The sequence below is a fragment of the Mastigoproctus giganteus genome, chromosome 4 (assembly GCF_048544385.1).
Source record: "Mastigoproctus giganteus isolate SK-2022 chromosome 4, ASM4854438v1, whole genome shotgun sequence".
NCBI lineage: Eukaryota > Metazoa > Arthropoda > Arachnida > Uropygi > Thelyphonidae > Mastigoproctus > Mastigoproctus giganteus.
Window position 1 is genome coordinate 164,344,107 of NC_143578.1, and position 17,027 is coordinate 164,361,133.

Here is a 17,027-nt window from a genome sequence, read left to right on the forward strand (position 1 = left end):
TTTGCAATATAGGATGATGTTCCCAAACCTTCATCTATAGACTGGATGATTCTTCGCCTCATATCCGACCTAGAAAAGGTCATAAAGGTTTTTATTATTCCCTAGTCGAGAGATTAAATTAGTGATGTGGTATTCGAAGGTAGAAAAACTAATTCAATGTTTTTGCTTTTCTTATCCAATTGCAAATCCCATTTATGAAGATAATCTTCAAATAAAGAAGCTGTCATTCAAGTGTTGGCATTGTCATATTCAACAGGCAGCTGTTTTACTCCTGCTGATAAATAATGGCTTCATCTTGGTTGTTCCTGTCATGTTGCATGTTAAAAGAACTGTAATCCTATCCTTGATCTTCTTTCCTGCAGATGCGGAGGAAGTTTTAAAAATAAAAATAAAATAAATAAATTTTCTGTTTATACTCTAGGATGACTACACGGTCAGAGGAGTTCACAAGGTAGAGAGAATACAAGAAACAGCACCGTATTCAAGAGTCACGGGTTTGAACCTGGGTCACATAAGGCAGTGTACTTATGCACCTGCACTGACCACTCAGCTATGGCAGCCTCCTCATGCAGTGGTCTGGGGTAGCCCTGTAGTACAACTCTGTTTCATCTGTATTAAAAATGTCTTCAGGATTATAAGTGCTTAACACAGTTTGCCAAGAGGTTTTCAACCATCATCATTACTAACTTACACTACTTGTACAATGCTGAGCAACAGCTCTGCACCTAAATATTTAATTTCATCCTTAATTGATCCGTTGCTGTGCCCCACATTTTCTTATTTTATAATTCTTTCATAATTTTTATTTTTTCTCTCCTTCCTTTTCTTCCCTTTTTTTTTTTCTCTCTTCCCTCTTCTTTTTTCTTTCCTTCTTTTTTTTTTCTTGAAAAATAAAACCAGAAAAAAGAAAAGGTTTTCAATCAGGTGTCAGCTGCAGAACCATCAGAATCCGTTTTTCTCCATGAAGTATTTTGTAAACAATATCATGCCTCACCTTCCATCTTGTCAGCCAACAGTCCGTGGCTTTGAACTCTGTGTAGTTTTTCAGCAAAATCATTAGCTTTTTGAAGAAAAATACTAAGATTGATTGGTGCATTAAAGGAGCTGGCATGTTTGAACCAAATGAACAGAGCTTCATCTACTGTTTGGCATTTCCCTTCATGCTTTCTTTTTCTGGTTTCAATGAAGGGGAAACACGTTTCACCATAATAAAGTGAAAACACAAAATTCAAGCTACAGGTATTATTGCAAATGCAATAAGATACAAGAGTTTACTACCTGTTTATTGCTCAATAAAGTGGAAATTGCAAATTATTTTTATTGTTTAATGGTTGTCTATAAATGTGATGACCTCCAGAACTGTGCTTTAGAAAAATAGCACAGAGGCTTTTAAAATTGATTCTTATAACCAAAGATGTGATTTTAATAAACAATGAAAGTGTAGTGCATTTTACTGATTTGAAATGGTTCTGTGAAATTTGATTCTATAAAGCGGCTGATTCTAATAACTAGTGATCACTATAACTGCCGCTTATCATACTTGAATTTAAGGAAAGCTTTTGATACTGTTGAACATGGAAGACGGCTGTACAAATTGGGGCAGTATGGCATTAAGGGCAAGTTGCCATGGATAAAGGGATGACTGGGTGGGGAAAGACAGAGAGTGTTAATCAACTGACACTGCTCTTCTCTGAATAATGTTATTAGTGGAGTCCCCCCAGGGTTCTGTATTGGCCCATTGTTTTTTATATTTATCAAAGATATTGATGAAGGTATATCAGGCTTAATGTCCAAGTTTACAGATGATACAAAGGTCAGCAAGGTTGTTAATAACAGTAATGACAGTATGCTACTGCAACAGGATGTAGAAAAGTTGGGCAGATGGGCTGAGAGGTGGCAATGTTTGCCACCTCTCAATGGCAAATGTGGCAATTTCAACACTGACAAATGCAGAGTACTGCATATTGGTAGCAGTAACCCCAGAATAACATACCAACTGTGCAGTACTACACTCAGTGTAATGGAGAATGAAAGACATGGAAGTAAATGAACAGTCAGATATGAAGTTTTCTGAGCAGTGCAGACAGCCTGCCAGAGCAGCTGATGGTGTCTTTAGCATTAGCAGAGGCATTTGATGCAAGAAAGCAAGCTTATGCAGCATCAGCCAAAAAAAAAAAAAAAAAAAACCACTTCCACTTCCCTCTGTTCGTTCGAAATACCTGTCCAGCTGAGCCTTAAACTTATTTAGGCTATCAACTTCCACAACAAGGGATGGAAGTCTGTTCCACCAACCAACCACTCGCTGGCTAAAGGCAAATTTCCGCATGTCTATTCTACATCTGTCTTTCCTCAATTTGAATTTATGCCCTCTCAGGTGATTATTCTGAGCGAGAGGAAAGATCCCATCAGCATTGAGCATGCTCAAACCATTCAAGTCTTTATACACCTCTATCAGATCACCTCGCTGGTGCCTAGTCTCCAGACACTGTAATTTGCAAAACTTAAGCCTTTCTTCATAAGAGCACCCCTTTGTTCCATTCACTAATCTTGTTGCCCTTCTCTGCACTCGTTCCAGCAGCTCTACACCCTTTTTGAAATGAGGCCTCCAGACCTGTATACAGTACTCTAGGTGTGGCCTGACCATTGCCTTATACAAGGGAATAATCACCTCCTTATCCCTGCTAGAAAAATTCCTATATATCATTGACAATACACCATGAGCTACTCTTGCTGCCCGTCTGCACTGCTCAGAGAACTTCATATCTGCCTGCACAACCACCCCCAGGTCCCTTTCATTCTCTACCACTGTCAGTGTAGTACCACAGAGTTGATACGTTGCTCTGGGGTTGCTGTTTCCCATGTGTAGTACTTTACATTTGTCAATGTTAAACTTCATTTGCCACCTCTCAGCCCATCTGCTCAACCTTTCCAGATCCTGTTGCAGCAGCATAGTGTCAGTAGTGTCCTTGACAACCCTGCCTACCTTTGTATCGTCTGCAAACTTTGACATTAAGCTTGATATATACCATCATCAATATCATTTATAAATACAGAAAACAATAATGGACCCAACACTGAGCCCTGAGAGACTCCACTAATAACATCAGTCCACGATGAGCAGTGTCCATTGATTACCACTCTGTCTTCTCCCACTCAACCATCCCTTTATCCATAGCAGAAATTTGCCTCCAATGCCACACTGCTCCAATCTGTGCAGCAGTCTTCCATGTACAACAGTATTAAAGGCCTTTCTAAGATCCAAATATACGATATCAAAGTTATTCTTTGCATCCAGTTCCTTTGGGACTATATCATAGTATCCAATCAAATTGGTCAGACAAGACTTCCCCTTAACAAACTCATGCTGTGTCCGAGCTATAACTGAAGTCTTGTTTAAGTGATTCTGCAATGTTTCTTTAACCAGTGCCTCTATTAATTTTCCTGGAACAGAAGTTAAACTAACAGCTCTGTAATTACCTGTGTCTCTCTTTGATTCTCCTTTGTGGATTGGGGTCACATTTGCACATCTCCAGCCATGGGTACCTCTCACTGAGTCCAGGGAAGCTCTCATAATTATGGCTAATGGTTTGCTTACTTCCTTTGCTGCCTCCTTTAATATAACTGGATAGATCCCATCCACCCCGGGTGCCTTCCTTGTGCTTATCTTCAACAATTTCTCCTCCACTTTACTCTCAGTTATTACAAGATTCTCTAGCTTACTGCTAGAGTTGAATACACCTCTGGCTTTCCCCTCGCTAAATAACTCCTCATGTGTGAATATGGATGCAAAATATTCATTTAGTTTGTTAGCTACCTGAGCAGGATCATCAACAGTTGACCCATCGATATCAAGTGGACCAATCTGATTCATCCCCTTCCTTCTAGAGTTTACATAAGTAAAGAACTCTTTGCTGTTTTTCTTTGCATCCCTTGCCAAAAATTTCTCGTAATCTGCCTTCGCCTGCCTAACCTCCTTTGTAACTTGGTTACAGATCAACTAGTATCTATCATAGGCTTCTGTGTCATGTGTTAATTTGTATGTATCCCATGCATGTTTCTTCTCTGCCATATGCCTCATCAGTTCATCTGACATCCATTTAGGCCTAAACCTTGAACAATATTTCTTAGTTGGTATGTAAAGCCTAGTAGCTTCCAAGATAAGTTCTTTGAATGCTTCCCATTTTGCATTTGCTGTTGGTAACATCATCAGTTGGTCCCACTGTATAGAATTTAAATACTGTCTCAGTCCATCATAGTCGCCTTTACGAAAGCAATAACCCTTCCCTTTGCCCCTAATGGTAATTACCTCTTTGAGTAAATCCCACTTCAGCACACTGTGATCACTGCCACCTAGTGGTTCATTTATTTGCAGATTCTTAATGCATGAAGAATCACTGCTGATAATCAAATCAAGAGTATTCCTCCCTCTAGTTGCCTCCCGAACATTCTGATGTAGAAAACAATCATCCAATAAATCCACAAAAGCCTTGCTAGTGTGTGAGTGACCAACCCACAAATTCCAGTCAATATCTGGGAAATTAAAATCTGCCATTATAAGACTCTCTGATTTACTGGCCCACACTATTTCCCTGTACAGTTTCTTATTATACTTATCAGAGTCATTAGGCCTATAGCACACTCCTACTCTCAATTTTGATCTCCCAATGCTTATGTCACACCAAACTGACTCGACACTGCACTGTCCAGCGATGTCCACTGGCTTCACTTCCTTGGATTTTATGTATTTCTTAACTAATAGCATAACCCCTCCTCCCTTACTATCCAGTCTATCCTTTCTGTAGACATTGTACTCCCCAAATTCCAGTTCTGTGTTCCTTATATCTGTGTGACACCACGTCTCTGATATCCCAACAATATCTGCCTTTGATGTTTTGAGCAATACCTAAAATTCATCAAATTTATTTACTAAACTCCTAGCATTGGTGTACACGCAAGTATACCTGCACCTGTTTCTATTCTTAGCTACCCTAACACAACCCATGTGTTTACTTGTACTGCAATGACTCCCGGCAGTCTCTGAAATATCCTGCATCTTGTTTTTCAGGCTTCTGCTCATTCCAATAGAAGCAGTGCAAGAATCTCTTTCACCTCTGCCAGTGGCTACTGTTAATCTATTCGTCTTTGTCTCCCCCCAAGCTAGCAGTTTTCCGACCCACCTAACACTGCCTCGATAGCATCGGCAAATATTCTTGCACCCTTTCTATTTAAGTGTATCCCATCCCTGTAGAAGCAATCTCTCCTGTTAACAAGTACAGTCCAGGCTGAAAAAAATTCTACCCTTTGAGCCTTGCACAATCTTTCCAGGGCCGAATTGATCGACAAGGCTCTCATCATATACTCCCTCCTATCGTGCCTGGGCAGAATTGCAGACACTTTCAAATTCAACCCTAAAGTGATTATCCCTTTGCATAAGGCAATGGCCACATTTTAGGAATTATATAGAGCTGCTGGAACCAATACAGAGAAAGGCAACAAGATTGGTGAGAGGAACAAAGGTTTTCTCTTGCCAAGAAAGGCTTAAGTTCGGCAAATTGCAGTGTCTAGAGACTAGGAGATCACCTCAATCAGATCACCTGTGAGGTGATCTGATTGAGGCGTATAAGGCCTTAAATGGTTTGGGCAAGCTCGATGCTGATGGGCTTCTTCCTATTGCTCAGAGTACGCCCTTGAGGGAAAATAAATACAAATTGAGGAAATACAGGTGTAGAATAGATGTGCAGAAATTTGCCTTTAGTGGGTGGTTGATTTTGGAACAAATATCCATCTGTTGTTGTGGAAGTTGATAGCTTAAATAAATTCAAGGAAGAACTAGACAAACTGCTAGAGAGAATGGATGGGTGAGTGAAATGGGATTTTTTTTTTTTTTTTTTTTTGGCTGATGCTGTATAAGCTTGCTTTCTTGCATCATATTCCTCTACTAATGCTACTTCTTAAAACAATTCTTAATTTAACACAGTTTTATTATTATTATTTTTTTTTTTTTGAAAAAGACTGAGAAAACCTGTTATGGTGATGTGGCAGAGAAGGGATCAAAACAAGTCAAAAAGATATTTTCTCTATCATAAATTCGGAGCTCTGGCACCTATGCCCTTCATCCCAAGTTTTACTAATTTCTCCAGAAAATATTTGTCTATAGTAAAGTACTTAAAATTTGCAATGAAAGCATTATCCATAGGTTGTAACGTGAACTTACATTTGGTGGTATGAAAACAACCTTCATACTAATTATTGTATTTGGTGATAAGAAACAACTTTCAAGACCTTGTGCCCTGGAACATTATCCATGAAAATATCCATGTAGACTAGTGGCACATTGTCTGAAAAAGTTATTTTTGATGCAATATTTACTAACAGCTGGAATAAAGAGAATCAGGACACCACTCTTGAAAAACTGTGTGTAACCCAGGGCTTCTTATTTGGGAGTAGTTAAACTAAGTTTAAAATTTTCTGTTGAATTCTCTCATAGTAAAAGACAGCTAAAGTGATCTTTAGCTTTCTTAAATCATGGCACAGACTTCTTCCTTCTAAGAAATGAATTATATAACAAGACTTTTTATCTAAAATAAATCATTTTTAATTTTATTTATTGAGTAATGCAAAAGAACAATTAACTACTGCATTAAATGCAGGGGTTAACTGTTTTGTTATTATTCTTTTACACACACACACACACACACACACACACACACACTGATGAGCCAAAACGTTGACCAGCGAGTCATTATGCAAATCAAAGCAACTGCAGGTGCACGGGTTGGGACACGATATAAAAAATACCTGATACTGAGCTCTGTTAATCAGTGTTACTCTTGTTCTTCAGATGGGAAAGGCAGCAGACTTAAGTGAGTTTGACAAAAACCAAATTGTGATGGCCACACAACTTGATCAGAGCATATCCGAAACGGCACGGCTGGTGGGATGCTCATGGTCAGCCGTGGTTAGTACCTACTGAAAGTGGTCCGAGGAGGGAAAACCAACGAACCGCCAGCGAGGTGTTGGACGACCATGGCTCATCGATGCTTGAGGTGAGCGAAGGCTCTCCCGGATGGTATGAGCGATTGGAAGAAGGTCGTCTAGTCCAATGAATCACATTTCCTGTTGCACCACGTGGACAGCTGGGTACGTGTGTGTCATTTACCTGGGGAAGTGATGGTGCCTGGCGGTGTCATGCTTTGGGCAATGTTCTGCTCGGATATCCTGGGTCCAGTCATCCATGTGCCGGGCACTCTCACGTCTACCACCTACCTAAATATCATTGCTGACTAGGTACATCCTTTCATGGCAACGGGCTTCCCCTCTGGCGGTGCTGTCTTTCAGCAGGATAATGAGCCATGCCACACCACACAGATTGTTTGAGATGATTCGCGAAACATGAGGATGACTTCCAGGTATTGCCCTGGCCTCCAAATTCCCCAGACATCAATCCCATTGAGCATCTGTAGTTTGTGTTGGAACAGCAACTCTGATCTGCGGCGTCTCAACCACGGACCTTACAAGAGTTAAAGAATCTGCTGGTTACGTGTTGGTACCAGATACCACAAGACACATTTAGAAATCTTGTAGCAATCATGCCTTGCCGGGTACTAGCTGTTTTGACTGCATGTGGAGGACCACGTCATATTAGGTAGGTGGTCATAATGTTTTGGCTCATCAGTGTATACAAATTAAAAATTCAACCAATATACAGTAAGATAAAAGAACAGAAAAGTAGTACAGCAAGCAGTAGTAGCTGCAATGCATTATCCACATGCTGCTTATAATAAAATATAAATAAATAAAGCAGATGCCAGCAGCATGGCAAACCAGTAGAGTGAATAATAATTAAAACCCATACATAATAAAATAAAGGATGGGGGGGGGGTAAATGAAGATAAGGATATTGTAGAAGGAATGCTCCAAAATAAATTTAGAAAAGGCTGAAACATATAGTAACAAATAACAGAATTTAGAATATGCCAATTCAAAGAAATTTAGTGGCACCCAGACTGCACCTGGTCAAAATTGTTAAATATCACTATATGGAAGTGAAAACCAAACCACAACATATGACCAACTTTGGTACTGTATGTTTTGGCCTTTTTTAAATTATTTTGGAGCGTTCCTTCTGAAATATCCTTATCTTCCAATGAAGATAAGGATTCACTCTACTGGTTTGCCATGCTTCTGGCATCAGCTTTATTTATTTATTTATGCATTTTAGTAAATATGCATAAATAAATGCATTTCATTTATGCATTTCAGTATGAAAGAGAGATGAAATGTCAGAGAATGCAGTGGACCTCAAAATGATCACCAAGGCCCAAAAAATTTGTTTACAGAAGTCCAGGATCAAGACAATGCTGATCATGGTTTTGACAAACAGGGTGTGATTCCTTTACAAGGAATTTGTACAGGGGGTCCCTGGTATCCGAGTGCCCGTAGTTACGAGGTTGCATAAAAATGTGAAAACAAAAAATATAATAGCAGCTATATACTTTGTTATGACTTACGTCAAAGCAACTCACTACACACTTGACTGTTTCTGCCCTGCTCCTCCTGCAAGTGTTCTGTTGACTCAACTCCCTCTACCTATGGCCAGTTTCTCCTTTACTGTTGCTTGTAGTAGATGCAGCTGATATTTTCGATAATTTTTATGTTATGTAATAAAACATCACGAAAAAAAGAAAAAATGTATGGTTTAGTTGTTAAATTAAAAGTTATACGTCACAGGAGAAGTGGAGAAAAAGTAACTGATATTGCACGTTCCCTTGAGATCCCAGAAACAACAATCCACACCATCCTAAATAATGAAAGAGATATCGAAAGCAGAGCAAAGAATATAGCGTAACTTCAATAAACTTTAACTTAACCTTACATTGTTCAACATACTATAAAAAATGTCTAATAAAATAATTCTCATTTTTCAGTTCCCTAATTTATTTTTTACTATGTACATGTACAATACATAATACACGTTACGAAAATTTGGTCCCCATTTTAAGTGGAATTTTCTGGAACCAATTATCCTCGCATAAAGAGTACCCTCTGTACTTGAAAGGGAGAGAGTCAATGCTGCATTCTATGTATTGGTGCTTTAAAGACTATCGAAAGGCATTTTCCTGGGTAAGGCTGTAATTTTGAGAGAAAGGCAGATAGGTCTTGTCGCATGACAAGAATCTGCCCATTTTGCACTTGTTGCAAAGACATTTCTGACAAAACATGGCATAGATCAACTATTTACCCTTCTCTCCTGATCTAACACCACTGAGCTTCTTCTTCTTTCCAAGATGAAAACTGCCCTTAAAGAAAAGAGATTTCAGGATGTTGAGGTATAAAGTAAAAAGTAACAGCTGAACTGAACATCATCTCTTTGGATGCCTTCACTGACTCTTTTTCAGAAATTTATAGGCAGTTGTAATAAGTGAATTTGTCAGATGGTGATTACTTTGAATGAATATAAAACCTATTTGAGTTCCTTCATTTTGTGATATTTTTATTGCAATATCTGGGAACTTTACTGCCACCCTATATAAATTTCTTAGGGAAGAGCTCTAGATTGCATTTGGTCTTAAAAGCTTCCAAGAGATCAAGAAAACATGGTAAAAATTTGGATACATCTGGTTTTCCTTCTACGGCAGCGATTCTTAACCGAGAGTATCCATACCCCTTGGGAGAATGGGAACCAAATGATGGGGGTGTGGGACTATCTCTGAATAATTTAAAAAAAATTGTTAGATTAGATTATTAATTATATCATCATTATCAATATGGATTGAGGAGTTGTGGTTGCTAACTAATCAGAAATCAGATCACTCAACATGGATGTCTTCCCACTTCCCAGTATTGCCAGTTGATATGTTGGCGTGGTCAGAGTTAGACTGCTCCTTCCATCCAGCCCTTATGTACACCTTTCTTTTTGTTACAAGTGAGTGTCTATTTCGAAATAATATTTTTTTGGATACTGTTACTTCATAAAAAAATTATTCTTCATTTGAAACTTACAATTTCCAATTTGCGTTTTAATTTTTTTCACAAAATGTTGCGAAATGTCATTTGTCAAAAAATGGAAGTGGAAAGATGAATATGTTAATTTTGGCTTCACCTGTGTGACAGAACAAAATGGAAATGAAAGACCCCAATGCATTATTTGCAATTTTGTAATGAGCAATGGAAATTTGAAGCCATCAGGATTGAGAGAACATCTCGAAACCAAGCAGTAATCATGTTGGAACCTCGATTGATGCTTTCAAGTTGAAAAGAATTTGTTATGATCAGAAAGAAGCTCTTCATCATATGGGTTTGCTCCTCCTGGGAAACCTCTTCTGGAAGCCTCCTACAAAGTTTTGTACATAATTGCCAAAGGAAAGAAGCCTCACACAATCGCAGAAAGCCTAGTGAAGCCCTGTCCACAGGAGATGGATAAAATCATGCTGGGAGATGATGTTGTGAAGCGATTGAGTCAGGTGTACATGTTGGAATCAATGACATTAAGAGTAACAGATCTGCAGATTTACTCAACAAGTACAGGTCAATGTTGAAAAAAAGTCGTGAGTTAGGGTTGAATGTGAAAGTGTCTGCAATTCTGCCCAGACACGACAGAAGGAAGAATATGATGAGAGCCTTGTCAATCAATTCGGCCCTGGAGAGATTGTGCAAGGCTCAAGGGGTAGAATTTTTTCAGGCTGGTCTGTGCTTATTGACAGGAGAGTACTTCTACAGGGATGGGGTACACTTAAATAGAAAGGGTGCAAGAATATTTGCTGATGATATCGAGGCAGTGTTAGGTGGGTCGGAAAACTGTTAGCTTTGGGTGATACACAGACTAAAAGGTTAACAGTGGCCGCAGGCAGAGGCAAAAGTGATTCTTGCACTGCTTCTATTAGAATGAGCAGCAGCCTGGAAAGCAAGGTAATGGAGATTTCCAGGACTGCTGTGAGTCATAGTGGAACAAGAAAATACATGGGCAGTGTTAGGGTAACTAAGAGTAGGAACAGGTGCATGTATACTTGCATGTACACCAATGCTAGGAGTATAGTTAATAAATTTGATGAGCTTGAAGTGGTAGTCAAGACATCAAAGGCAGATATTGTTGGGATATCACAGACGTGGTGTCACACAGACGTAAGCAGTGAAGAATTGGAATTTGGGGAGTACAATGTGTACAGAAAGGATAAACAGGACAGGAAAGGAGGAGGGGGGGTTATGCTATTATTTAAGAAACACACAAAATCTAAGGAAGTGCATTCAATTGATGTTGGTGGACAATGCAATGTTGAGTCTGTTTGGTGTGACATAAGCACTGGGAAAGCAAAAATAAGGGTAGGAGTTTGTTATAGGCCTAATGACTCTGATGAGTACAATGAACAATTATACAGAGAAATAGAGGGGGCCAGCAAATCAGAGTGTCTTATGAGGGATTTTAGTTGCCCAGAGATTGACTGGAATTTGTGGATTTATTGGATGACTGTTTTCTACAGCAACATGTTCGAGAGGCAACCAGAGGGAGTAATACTCTTGATCTGATTATCAGCAGTGACTATTCATGCATTAAGAATTTGCAGATAAAGGAACCACTGGGTGACAGTGATCACAATGTACTGATGAGGGAATTACTTAAAGATGTAACTACCATCAAGGCTAAAGGGAAGGGCTTTTGCTTTCGTAAAGGTGACTATAGTGTTCTCAGACAGTTTTTAAATTCTGTACGGTGGGATCAACTGATGATGTTACCAACGTCGAATTCTAAATGGAAAGCCTTCAGAGACTTACTTTTGGAGGCTACTAGGCTTTTCATTCCAACTAAGAAATACTGTTTAGACCTAAATGGTTTAGACCTAAATGGATGTCAGATGAATTAAGGAGGCTCATGGCAGAGAAGAAGAATGTATGGGATGCATATAAAGTATCAGGTGACACAGAAGCCTATGGCAGGTATAAACTAGTCTGTAATCAAGTCACAAAGGAGGTTAGGCAGGCGAAGGCAGATTACGAGAAATCTTTGGCAAAGGATGCAAAGAAAAACAGCAAAGAGTTCTTTACTTATGTAAACTCTAGAAGGAAAGGGATGAACCAGATTGGACCAATTAACATAGATGGGTTGACTATTGATGATCATGCTCAGGTAGCTGATAAACTGAATGAGCATTTTGCATCTACATTCACACATGAGGAGTCATTCAATGAGTGGAGTCCCAGAAGTTTATCAAACGCTCACAGGGAGCTAAGTGATTTTGTAATAAATGAGAGCAAAGTGGAGGAGAAATTGTTGAAGTTAAACATAAGGAAGGCACCTGCAGTGGACGAGATCTATCTAGTTATATTAAAGGAGGCAGCAAAGGAAGTAAGCAAACCCTTAACCATAATTATGGGGATGTCGCCATGGACTGGAGATGTGCAAATGTATCACCAATTCACAAAGGAAGTTCAAAAGGTGATGCAAGTAACTACAGACCTGTTAGTTTAACTTGTGTTCCAGGAAAAATAATGGAATTACTGGTTAAAGAAGCATTGCAGGATCATCTAGACAAGACTGCAGTAATAGTTAAGACACAGCATGGGTTTGTTAAAGGGAGGTCTTATCTGACCAATTTGATTGGATACTATGATGTGGTCACAAAGGAACTGAATGCACAAAATAATTTTGATATCATATACTCGGATTTCAGGAAAGCTTTTGATACTGTTGCACATGGAAGACTGCTGTACAAATTGGAGAGGTATGTCATTAAGGGTAAGTTGCTACAATGGACACTGCTCTTCGTGGACAAATGTTGTTAGTGGAGTACCCCAGAGTTCCCCAAGTTTTGGGCCCATTGTTGTTTTGTATATTTATCAATGATATTGATCAAGGTATATCAGGTTTAATTTCCAAGTTTTCAGATGATACAAAGGTTGGCAGGGTTGTTAACGACAATAAAGGCAGTATGCCACTCCAACTGGATCTAGATAAGATGGAAAATGGGCTGAGAAGTGGCAACTGAAGTTTACATTGACATATGCAAAGCATTGCATATGGGTAGCGATAACCGAAGAGAAATGTACCAACTCTGTGGTACTACTCTCAGGGAAGTGGGAAGTGAAAAAGACCTGGGGGTAATTGTGCAGTCAAATATGAAGCTCACTGAGCTGTGCAGACGGGTTGCCAGGGCAGGTCATGGAGTCATGTGAATGATATATAGGAATTTTCTAGCAGGGACAGGGAGGTGATAATCCCATTATACAAGGCAATGGTTAGGCCGTCCTCCAGGTCTGGAGGCTTCATTTTAGGAAGGATGTAGAGTTGCTAGAACGAGTACAAAGAAGGGCAACAAGATTGGTGAGGGGAACAAAGGGTTGTTCTTACCAAGAAAGGCTTAAGTTGTGCAAATTGCAGCACCTGGAGAGTAGGCACCTGCGAGGTGATATGATTGAGGTGTATAAGGCCTTGAATGGGTTGAGCAAGCTGAATGCTGATGGGATTCTTCCTCTTGCTTAGACAAAGAACCTGAGGAGGCACAGTTTCAAATTGAGGAAAGAGAGTTGTAGAATAGATGTACAGAAATTTGCCTTTAGCCAGCAGGTAGTTGATTGGTGGAACTGGCTTCCATCTTTTGTTGTGGAAGCTAATAGCCTAAATAAATTTAAGGCTGAGTTGGACAGGCATTTGGAACGAATGGAGGAGTGATATGAGAGTGTTTTTTTTTTTTTTTTTTTTTTTGGCTGATGCTGCATAAACTTGCTTTCTTGCATTGTATGCTTCTACTAATGATAATGACATAACACAAGTTGTCAGCAAGATTAAAGTCTCGCAAAAATCAGCATGCAGCTCAATGATGTTTCAAACCAGTCAATTGCTCGTATGTGTACACTATGTTCATGAAAAGAACATCAAGGAAGAGTTTTTACTGTGTGATCGACTAGAAACAACAACCAAAGCAGCTGATGTCTTCAAGTTGATTCAATTGTTCTTTGATTGTCATGAGTTAGCATGGGATTTGATTGGGTCTATTTGTATGGATGGAGCTCCTGCCATGATTGGGACGGACTCTGGATTCGTTGCTTTGTGAAGGAAAAAGCTCCACGTGTGTTGATCGCACACTGTGTTCTACATCGCTAAGCCTTGGAGTCTAAAACATTGCCAAAGAAACTTGAAGTGATGGGAATAGTTGTGCAAACAGTCAACTTTATTCGTGGACGTGCATTAAATCATCAACTATTTCAAACATTCTGTACTGAGACTGGAGTGAAACTGGAGTGGGTCTATTTGTATGGATGGAGCTCCTGCCATGACTGGGACGGACTCTGGATTCGTTGCTTTGTGAAGGAAAAAGCTCCACATGTGTTGATCGCACACTGTGTTCTACATCGCTAAGCCTTGGAGTCTAAAACATTGCCAAAGAAACTTGAAGTGATGGGAATAGTTGTGCAAACAGTCAACTTTATTCGTGGACGTGCATTAAATCATCAACTATTTCAAACATTCTGTACTGAGACTGGAGTGAAACATAGTGTTTTACTGTACCACACAGAGATACGTGGCTAAGTAGTGGCCGTGTTTTCACACGTGTAATGGAACTTCAGGATGAAAGTTTTAAATTCCTCAAGCATCAACAATCCCCTCATGCAAATCATTTGCATGAGGGGATTTGAAGATGAACATTTTATTGTTATTCTGGGATATGTGGCTGATATTTTCAGTCTCTTCAATTATTTGAACATATCGATGCAAGAAAGGGATGTGGATATTATTCAAACCAGGTGAAAGTTTGTGACATTTACGAGGAAATTAACTATTTGGAGTGTGTTGAAAGCAGAAACCTGGTGAACTTTCCAATCCTTGATAATATCTTAGTGGAGATGGTAAAACACTGCCTGCGGAAATACTTCAAGTCAAGAACCATTTGGAAGTTCTAAGTACAAATTTTGAGGGTTACTTCTCAGATATTAATGGAATCTGTTTGGATCATGAACCCTTTCTCGTTTGAGGTATCTACGATGAGTGATAATGATTCAGGAAAAGGATGATCTCATTGATTTCCAAGAAGACCCAAGAAAGAAAGCTAATTTAGAAAATGTTGGGCTGGACATCAAGCAGTTTTGGTTTGAGCAGATTCCAGCTTACCCTAGTACGGCGATGAAGGCAATGAATGTTTTGGTTCCCTTAACAACTACTTACCTCTGTGAAACAGGATTTTCTGCATTACTGAAACTGAAATCAAAGTGGAGAAATCGACTTGATGTGTCAGATGACATGTGTGTAACACTGTCAATAACTGACCTCTATTCCATGTGTTGATTGCACAACAACAACAAAAATCTCACTAGTTGCAGCTAGCTTGTGTATTTGTGATTTGCCGTTTTTATATAAATAAATATAATAAAATCCTTATGATTTTCTTTCAGCTGTTCTGTTCCTAACTATATGTAAAGTAAAACCAAGCTACTGACATATTTTTAAGTCATACCGGTACCTTATTGGACTGGTGATGATGATGATTTCGACAATCTGGCGAAGGGGGTATGGGGACATATTTGGCAATCCATTGGGGGTCTGTAATCCCTGTTCTATAGTAATCTTTAAACACCCGAAATTAATATAGCTTTCTTTGTGGGGAGGGGGAAATTTAGAGGATGCTGAACTGAAACTGAGCTTATAACTATCCCAGAAACTAAGAGCACGTAAGCAAAAAATTTGGTGTCTCCAACGTTCCTGATCAAGCACTCCCCAAACATCCGAAACACAATTTAATTTAGGTATAAAATTAACTATAAAATTTGCAGGAATAATAAAAAAAAAGTTGAATTTTTATTAGTTCAATTTTAATGAAATTTGAGATGGCTTGGGAAATCTTTCTAAAAGACAACTATAAATTTCAAGAAAATTAATCCACTGGGAGCCAGGTTGCTACATGCAGGCAGATATGGTGAAGAAAGCAGAAGCTTTATGCACATGTGAATGCATCTAAAGATGTCTTTGTAAGCTGTTCCATTGCTCTTGACATTCAACATAACATATAAGCTTATATATACTACCTATCCCCTTTATTAGGACCATGAGCTAACAGCATGTTGGACCAGGGTTGGGCCTAAATCACTGCACCAACACAAGGAGTACTGGACCACTCATGTAACAAAACTTTTTTTGACTGCAGAAGTGACAGGGTAGTGCTGATGAACTTGGCTTTCCAGTTCATTCCATAGATACTCAATGGTATTCAGTTGGTTACAGCAAATGTTTGAAGGCCTCAAACCATTTCTTCATGCATTTGGTGCAATGGATGGTTGCATTACCCTCCCCCCCATAGAAGAAAACATGCTACATTGCCAGGTACCCTATCAGCAATGACATTCATATATGCTCTGACATTCAGAGCACCAAAGGGATCAGGGAACCAAGGGAATGTCATAAAAACAAGTCACATACCTTAAGACCTCCCCCAGCAGCCTGCACTGTCATTACACAGGATGGTTTCAGAGACTTGTGTGGTTTTTTCTATATATGCACTGTTCTGCTGGTGGTGAAAAGCACAAATTGGAAATCATTAGACTACATAACTTGCTCCCAGTCCTGCATCAATCCTTTACATTTCTTGCATCAAAGCAGCTTTCTCTTCCAGATGGAGCCTGCATTCAGTGGCTTTCAGGAAGGCCTCCTACTTCCACAGCACAATCTTTGTAGGTTCTTCACATGTTGCAGGTACTGCTGTCTTGTGATGTCCCTACATTAAATATAGGGATTAATTGTTCTGCTGTTTGGCAACAATTACAATTGATAATCTACTCAGATGTTAAGAACCTCACTGTTTCACCTTGCATTTTGGGGACATATGCTTTTTTTTTTTTTTTTTTACCTGCCATGCACACACCAGCAATCACACTTCGACGGAAGTCTGTCTGTCTGTCTGTCCCCCCCCCCACCCACACACATTACCTTTGGGCACTACTTGAATTACACAATTTTATAGTGCTGTTGTTGTTGTTTTGGATTTTATTGGCGCATTAGCATCCAAGGCTATAATGCGCCAAGACCAGGTAATATATAAAAATTT

General features: G+C 39.3%; 1 protein-coding gene across 2 annotated transcripts in view; it reads right to left on the reverse strand.

Annotated features, from left to right (window-relative positions):
* LOC150087162 (dynamin-like) overlaps positions 1 to 17,027 on the reverse strand; it is a 307,901-nt gene that overhangs the window by 97,387 nt on the left and 193,487 nt on the right. The gene's annotated exons all lie outside the window — the stretch shown is intronic.